Raw genomic sequence first — 9,561 nt, forward strand, 5'->3', positions numbered from 1 at the left:
TTAATAATTTTTAATTTGCTCATTGGGCTTTCGTTCCACATAGATTGCCATTGATCTTTGACTTCCTTTACAAGAGGCCTGCATATCTCTGACGGAGTTCAGATTGCTTTACCTCGTCCCGGAAGCGCGAGTGCTTCTCTTGCAGCGTGATCGGCCAGTTCATTCCCTGCGATTCCTACATGGCTTGGAACCAGTTGGTTCTGTTATCTAGCTTATCTTATTATTCCGTCTCTTTCCAAATTCAATAAATTGTATTCGATCCAGATAGACGATTTGAGAAACGGCATAAACTTCAAATAATTAGTTCCTAATGCAATAATGAAAAGAAAGTATTTTCGTTCTCGACTAAATAATTTTTTACTGTAGTCGGATGTAGATTTTTTTCAGCGATTTCAAATGCCAAATCAAAGTTTGTATCAATTTTAAATTTCATTGGACCAACAATTTCTAACCTGGTTAACAAAACTGTAGACCAGAAACAGCTAAATCTTAGTTTATCGAAGATAGGTACAACTGCACCTAAGAGACTTTATTACTTTCGGGGGGAGGGGGGAGGATAACCTAAACTCTTCTGAGAACCATGGTTTATATGGTACAACGGTAGGTAACCTATAGATCCATTTTCGGCAGTGTCCTTCCCACCCTTCTACTCGGGTTCATGGACTTACACCACTGATGAAGCAGTTATTCCCAACAGAATCTGCATGAACGACTTCCTCTCCTAATCCCATACACAAAAAAAAATTAATAGAAATTGCACTCATGTGCATAAGTTGCATAGCAGATGGTAGATTCGCTGCCATATGCAAGAAGAATGTTTTTTTTATATTATATTCATGTATCTATCTTTTAATTTATATTCATGTGTTATCTTCTTAAGTGTACTTATATTAATTACTTTAATATTAATTTTCTATTATATTTTACACTTTTCTGTATCTCCACTCATTTGGTATATTTTGTTTCTTAATCACTTACACACATTGTATCCCATTATTTTATACTTTACTTTTTCTTTGTTTTTATATCTGTTAATATTTCTTCTCCCCCTATTATGTATATTACCATTTATTGTTCACTTAATTTAAATACTTTTTTACTATGTTTACTTTACAAATTATTTTCGTTATTGTGACATAACTCAGGGGTATAGTCTCAAAACAATAATAACTGAACATAGAAATATTTCTAAATGGAATATGTTATATTCCATATACAATGAAAATAGAAATTTGTCATAAAAAATATGGATATCCATGCCGCACAAGCGCTTGGCCAAACACTATGATTTCTGCCCAAAAACCTACTGGCTTCAAATTTAGGCCAAGTTTTACCAACTGATCTGAGCGCTTGCTCGGTCTTAGTTCGGCAAATATGTAGTAGAAACGTAAGCATGAATCCCTAAGTTCGTCGAATCAGATTTTTCTCGGTAATAATTTTAATTTATTTTTCTGTTCCATCCTTAACAGTTTAAAACGTCCCTTAAAAATTAAAGTAACATATCCCTTTGAAAGAGGAAGAGAGTGTTAGAGAGTAAAGAAGAGGGAACCAGAGGTGGGGCCCGGACACAATGGCCCTAGGTCACTGCCCCCGTTGTGGAGCCTGGCTGTCTGACGGCCCTCAGCCTAGCACAACCTCTATTAGGCAAGGTCCCAACTACAGCATTCCAAAGTGGTGCGAAACGTCGGTAAATAAATAGTTTTGAACTATTTTTTTTGTTATATATGTATATATAGTTGGCCGTAAAAATTTATATATAAGAAGATGGTCAGGGTTGCGGTCAAAAGAGAAATATAAATAGTTTACAACTATTTATTTTCCGACGTTTCGCCCCACTTTGTAGGGCTTCATCAGGGCTAAAAAGATACAAAATGATACAATGATTAGAATAAAAATACAAAGATAAGATACAATGATAAGAATAAAAACATGTAACAATGGCAAGAGTAAAATTTCTTTATAAAAATACGTAAAATATAAAGCTACTAAAAAAGTAAAGGAGATGCACATAAAACAAAAACAATACGGGGAAGAGAAAAAAAAAAAAGCCCTGCGAAGTGGGGCGAAACGTGGGAAAATAAATAGTTGTAAACTATTTTTATTTCTCTTTTGACCGCAACCCTGACCATCTTCTTATATATATATATATAACTCTTATTTAAGGTTTGAACTGTATAAGATAGGGGACTGTTGACCGTATGAAATAGATTAGGGGTATTCATGATCTTTGGTTTAACATGTTAAAGCGTGTTAAATCGAAAAAAATTGCCTTCGTTTACCGTGGTAAAACGAAATAACATTTAACATGGCTGAGAGTATGGCTGATAGTCTGTTAAATGGAGAATGACGTCACACAATAGACCAGTTGAGATCGCCGCCATTTTTGTTGTTGTGACAGCTCAGTTCTTTCGTGTGTTTGTGGTATACATATCCCTGTTATTAAACCAGAATGGATAATTTTAATGATACATTTGAGAAAGAAATAACAGTAAAAAAAACAATGTAATTTCATTCTACTATCTGAAAATTTGTAAACGGTTGCCAGAAAAAAATCTCACTATATGAACCATGCAATTATTCTTAGGGGACGTATGTACCAGAATAAAGTTATTTTTTCATTTCATTTCATAAGCTAAACTTTCACACAAATTCCACTTTTCACTCACTCTAGGCATGTTGTAATTAATTACTTAAATCAAAACTGAAGAAAACAATAACATGAGGGTCTGGAAGGAAGGTTATAAACATAAAGGCTTATTCAAAAAGTTGCTGAGAAAATCCGCTAGGGGCTCTTATGCATTTAACGTTTAACATGACTTCAGATAGGGCTGCTCACAATCTTATACTTATAACATTTAACATGGTAAAACATTTAACATTTAGCACAACATCATGAATACCCCTATTGTAGGAAGATAGTCCACTTGAGGTGAATAAAGTTACAAAATCATAGAGGAAAACTATTTATTGTCAACTAACGTTTTGACCCAAATTGCGAGTCGTCTTCACTGTTTTATTGCAAAGAGGTTACATACTGACGACTTAAGGTTAGTCAGTCGTCAGCCTTTATCCAATCATCCTGCAAAGTGGGACGAAACGTTGGCTAACATTCAATAGTTTTTTCTACTATTTTGTACCTTGATTTACCGCCACCCGGACTATCTTCCTACAATGTATAAAAAAAAAGTAATCAAACTAACATAAATTATTTACACTATTGCATTAATTAATGGAAGCTATAATTTGAATTTTAAGCAACACAAATGTATCTTACATTATTATACTTACGCTTAAGGTCCAGTTCCGCGAATACAGTTCACTATCGTGGTAGTACATTGCGACAGTATACAATCATAGTGATCGCTTTTATTGTTTGTGTTAAATATTTTTTAACTGTTGATGTATAAACAGCAGAGTGTTGACTAATACTTATTTAATGTTATTAATTTTTATTTCTTTTTTTAAATGTTTATTTATTAAAAAAATGCAAAGAATTGATCTATTTAAACAAATAAAAACACACGAACAATGGAAAAACTATCCGTCGAAGGATGTGTGCAATTTTAACTATAACAATTAAATAAGAAAACTAACAAAAAAAAGTTATATCCCTAAAAAATCAAATAGTCAGTAATTTAAAACAACAATAAGGTATTTATATTTAAAAAAATAAACAAATAATAATAAATAATTTGTAATAAACTGTATTGCATTGATCCCTGGCATGTTAACCAACTAAGCTCCTTCTAGTGTAGCCCGCCGTACATAGTTGCTAAGAGCTCTCAATCAGAGCCTTTTAATAAACTGAGTAATTGTTCAGGAGAGCAGGTCCGTTGCCTAAAATATTATATTATAATTTCACTATACTTGTGACAGGTTGTCAAGGAGTGAATGGTATCTTCCTTTTCTTCGGAATTAAGGATATCCACCTTAGGAGGCTGGGTGAAATCCGAGGGGCTTCCAAACCCACAGGGCTGACTCTGGGCATCAGTGAAATAAAAAATAATTATCTGCCACATCCGTATTTGGAGTTCCACATCTTTGGAGTTTGTAGCTCATTACCTTACCAATGAGCTACCCACTCCCATGACATATTAATAATATGTAAATAAAATCATTTGTATTGGGATTACAATAACTTATGTCTCAATTCGTATATTTACTTAATTTATTGCGTCTTTGTTATCTACAATTTACAATAACTAAATCTTACATGTCTTCTGTTCCACATAGAGTACAGTGGACTGTACTTGTGCAATTGTCAATTAAGAAAGTTGAGCAATTCTCTAGCCGGTTTCTGTGTCAAGGCTTCGTGCGTAGGTGTCAGGAGAGATGATTCTTCCATTTTCCAGATCTGCCGTTTACTGGTACGTTCTGGAAGTCGAATAGGTTTGATGTCGGGTAAATTGCCTCTATTTGACCGGGGTTTGGGTAATTGACGGAAGAGGAAATTCAAGAACCGGGACTAGGGAAACAGTTAGGATTAATGGGATAGTTTCTGAGGAAATGTCGTTAGGGAGTAGAAGTCTTGTATGGGGGAATCGGGGTCAGGATTTCGATTTGGAACATAGGCCTCTTTAGGAGTACGTTTTCAGGAGGGCAGTCGCACAGTTATCTATTAGCCTATTCACCGATTCGAATCCGGCCTAGAGGCTAGAACATTATTTCTGCAGTGGTCCCACGAAATTAAAAAACTTAACCTCCCACAGTGTTCAGAATAGAGTGGTAGTACCCTGCACCCTGCAAATAACACTCCTCCTCCCCCCCCTTATGTCAGAAAGTACAGAAATCAGAACTAGGAAGATAGTAATGATAATAATAAAATTATCCACCTAGATTGATCTTATTAATTAATTAAATATATACAATTATTAGTTTTACTTACCTATTTACGGAATATAAAATACGATCGTTCAAAACTTCAAATTCGAGTTTTTTTTACTGAAATAAAGTTTTGAAGTGCTCTGGTGTGTGTGTGTGTGTAAGAGCTGCCTGACCCAATAAGGAAAAGTAGTTCGAAACTCAAAAATCGATAAAGCAACTTTTTCGATCATATCGAATCCACGAAAGTCGCACTTAATAAAATCGATATTTCACGAAAATGGCCCCAGGGATGTTGATTGAACTAAGTATATCGATGTGCGATCCAGTGGTATCCAGTGTAAGGTAAGCTTGGTGCTTTCCTCATAGAAATAATCTGACAGGGCTTAAATGCTGAATTTTATATATATATAGTTAATATTAATTGAGTATTTTATTTAAACTAAATTAAATTAATTTATATATATATATAAGTACATACTCACGTTCAAGTAGACATTTAGAGCGTTTTGATTTAACCAGCATGGGAAGGTTTTATCCGGTATTTGCCAGAACCGTTAAATTGAGGTCACAGCACCTGGCGTTCAAATGTAGCTTCAATGAGGTATTTTATTTAACTATTTTTTTTTATGTTTCAAAACATATATTTTTAAATCATATACTTATCCATACTTCTAGCCTAATAAAAATTTAAAATTAGTCAATGTAAAAAAAAAAATAATAATTTTAAATGTTGGTTAGAAAACACGGGGCTGATAAAAAAAACCTCTTATTTTAGATTCCCAAATATAATCCCGACATTCTTTTCCTAATTAGGTTGAGGTCAAACTTGCCGAATTAGGTCCCTGCAAATAGTCCCGAGGGAAGGAATAAAATTAGTTTTAATTCTGTATTCTTAAATTTTGGCGAGCTTATAAATATTTCAGGAAACGGATAAATGTTTAATTTTATGAGAAAAAAATTAAATTTACCTATTTATTATAGTAAGTATTATACCTGAATGGGATTTTTGTTTTCAATGTATCGATACTCCACTAAATCGAGCATATTGTTTTCTAGAGTATAAGTGAATATTTTAAACATTTTATATATAAATAATTGACCATATTAATTTAAATTATGAAGATGGTCAGGGGCGCGGGCATTGATATTAAAACTTTTAATTACTATTTTTAATAATAATTTTAATATTAATTAACCTTATTACATTACTTTATCATCACAAAAAATGTTTTTAATGATTGGAGAAGTTTGTTGGGGGGTGCGGTCAGCAAAGAACAACAGAAATAAACAAAGCCATATTTATTTATTTTATGCCGACGTTTTTACCTGAGTTTCAGGTCTTCATCAGGGCTATAGAACAAAAGAGATAACAACAACTATAGCTCTGATGAAGACCTGGAACTCAGGTCAAAACGTCGGCATAAAATAAATAAATATGGTTTTGTTTATTTATGTTGTTCTTTGCTGACCGCAAAAGAAATTTGAAACCATGTATTTACATCGAATTGATAAAATTTTAATATATGCAATCTGAAACAAGAGTCATTTATTAAATACAAACGTGGGGGAAATTATACAAATTAATTATTGGGCAATACCTCTTTTAAAATTGATGAGGTTCAAAACTTGTATTGAGATTAGTCCTTGAGGATGGCCGAATTGGCCAAAACGTCGGAATTTGTTAAATTGTTTTGAGACTAAAATTGGATAAAATTTATATAAATAGTACCACATAACCTATAATGTCTTCATAAATATATATTTTCGTTAAATAATAAAAAAAAAAAAAAAAAGATTTGAAACTATGTATTTACACCGAGCTGATAAAATTTTAAATTATGCAATCTGAAACAAGAGTTATTTATTAAATACAAACGTGGAGGAAATTATACAAATTAATTATTGGGCAACACCTCTTTTAAAATTGATGAGGTTCTAAACTTGTATTGAGATTTGTCCTTGAGGATGGCCGAAGTGGCCGAATCGTCTGACTTATAAAGAATTATAAATTGTTTTGAGACTAAAAGTGGATAAAATTTATTTTCGTTATGTTAAACAAAAAAAAAAAATAAGAAGAGATTTGAAACCATGTATTTACACCGAGCTGATAAAATTTTAAAATATGCAATCTGAAACAAGAGTTAATTATTAAATACAAACGTGGAGGAAATTATTCAAATTAATTATTGGGCAACACCTCTTTTAAAATTGATGAGGTTCTAAACTTGAGATTTGTCCTTGAGGATGGCCGAAGTGGCCGAAACGTCTGACTTATAAAGAATTATAAATTGTTTTGAGAGTAAAATTGGATAAAATTTATTTTCGCTATGTTAAAAAAAAAAAAAAAATTCTATCCAATTTTAGTCTCAAAACAATTTATAATCACAACCCTATTTTGTCAATTATTCGTATTAAATTCGTATAAAAAATAGTTTTTAAACCATGTATTTATACCGAACTGATAAAATTTTAAAATATGCAATCTGAAACAAGAGTTAATTATTAAATACAAACGTGTGGGCAGTTCTTTAATTAATTAAAACACGGATAGGACAAATATTCTGTTGGCAGTTTTATAACGATGGAAATTGAAAACAAACGGTTGTCCATATACGAATGTTCCATAGTTTGCTAACGTATAGGGGCACCTTTACATTTGGGCAGTACCTCTATTATAACTAAATTTTTCTCTCTATAAATTATTTGGAATTAAAACATATTAATTTAATTGATTTTTTTTTCTTTTTTTATTAATTAATGCTGAACGTTATAGGCAACATTACTCTGTCTACTTGAGCAAATTCTTATGAGTACTATTACAACAGATGTTTTGTGTTGTTGACTCTGTAACAAAATGGCGAAGAGAGCAAATAAGAAGGCGTTGGATCCCGCTATAACGGTACCACTGACCCAGGCGTACTCCTCGTCTTCGAGAGGACGCCCCCCTAACCGTCGGCTCACAGACTGTTGATATCCCTACCCCGATGACAAATTGCCCCAGCCACCCTCTAGTCCTTTTTTTTTTTAGTCCTTTCTCCTAACGGCCACCCTCTTTCTTCTACTCCCCCTAACTCAAACCATCGTCGAGGCTAAATCTTATAAAACAGTCTTTTATTATACTTTTTTAAAAACGCATTTCCTAAAATGTTTTGTCCTGAGAAAAAAAAAAATAAGTGGCTCTCTCCCCTCGATATTCCAGCAACTCGGGCGATAATAGACCTTGGTATAAACTTGTTGATTGAATGGGTGGGAATTATTTAAACAACTCTAAAGGATCTAAGCGAAGATAATAAAAATTATTTTATTACATTTAAATAAAAACTATAGCTACAAAAATTTAAAAAAAATAAAATAAAATCTATTCTTGCATTGAAATCTACTGAGTCAAAATAATTAATAGTCAGTATTGGGGCCACAGCCTGGGCCCTGTTTCATAATAAAGTGCAAACTAATACTATTAGTATTGTAGATTTATCTTAATTCAATTACACTGACTTGTACTTTAGTACTTAGCTTTCATTATGAAACAGGGCCTTGGTTGTATGCCCAGATTAAGCTGGTTTCTACTGTTAAACTAATATTGTGTTGGTAGAGAATAAAAAAAAAATATAAATAAAAAATTAAATAAATGGATGAGACAATAAAGATAAAATAATAGGTGAAAGAGATAGAAAGGAAAATATGTACATGCACTGCAATATAATTGATAAAATAAGGAATAAACTAAAACAATATTTAATATAAAATAAGTAAATAAACAGAAGAAAATATAAAATATAGGAACTACAAGGAAAATGATGAAATACTTTTTTTTTTTTTAATTATTTATTTAATGTAATTTACTACTGTACAAAATAATAAAATTGGTAAATATGTAGTATGTTTCAAATACACTTGAAAATCTTGGGAAGGAACCACCCATTGGTGGTACTTCAAACATTAATTTAAATTAGAAGGTCCCGTGGCCATCTTCTTTTCAGACGCCCCGGATGATCATCAGGGATTGTTAAGGATGAAAGATTAAGAATTAATGGTTTAGGATGATTAAGGAGTTTAGAATGAAAAGACGCATATCTGTTTTGGGTCAAATCTGCAACCAATGGGATGTTAAGGTCTTTATGAATGAGTTTATTTGTGACGTAATAAGGAGCATCAAGGATTTTACGTAGGATTTTGGATTGTAACGATTTGATGCGGGAAGAATTTGATGGTTTGGTGGAGCCCCAGAGCTCAATTGCATATGTCCAAATTGGTCTGATTATTGTAGTGTATACTAATTTTTTTGTAGTGAATTGGAAGTTTAAAGCGTTTGTCAAGTAAGTGTTGTAGCAATCGGAATCTACGAGCAGTTTCTTGTCGTTTCAGTCTTGTGTGTGGATTCCAAGTTAGTCTCTTGTCAAGATGGAGTCCTAAGTATCGAATCTCTTGTACTTTAGTATTTTTTAATTCCTGTAATATCACTAATAGTCATCCCTATCATGAAAAAAAATAAGTATTAGTATTATTACCAGACTAGTTTCTACACTTGTATTATGAACTAATACTATTAGCTTTCATTATGAAATAGGGCCCTGGTTGTATGCCGAGATTAAGCTGGTTTCTACTGGTAAACTAATATTGTGTTGGTAGAGGATAAAAAAATAAAATTAAATAAATGGATGAGACAATAAAGATAAAATAATAGGTGAAAGAGATAGAAAGGAAAATATGTACATGCACTGCAATATAATTGATAAA

General features: G+C 32.3%; 1 long non-coding RNA gene across 3 annotated transcripts in view; it reads left to right on the forward strand.

Annotated features, from left to right (window-relative positions):
* The window catches only part of LOC106678805 (uncharacterized), a 408,538-nt gene that overhangs the window by 310,270 nt on the left and 88,707 nt on the right, over window positions 1–9,561 (forward strand). The window lies entirely within an intron of this gene.

This window comes from Halyomorpha halys, unplaced genomic scaffold (assembly GCF_000696795.3).
Source record: "Halyomorpha halys isolate HHAL.00 unplaced genomic scaffold, Hhal_1.1 Scaffold11.1, whole genome shotgun sequence".
In the NCBI taxonomy this organism is placed as follows: domain Eukaryota; kingdom Metazoa; phylum Arthropoda; class Insecta; order Hemiptera; family Pentatomidae; genus Halyomorpha; species Halyomorpha halys.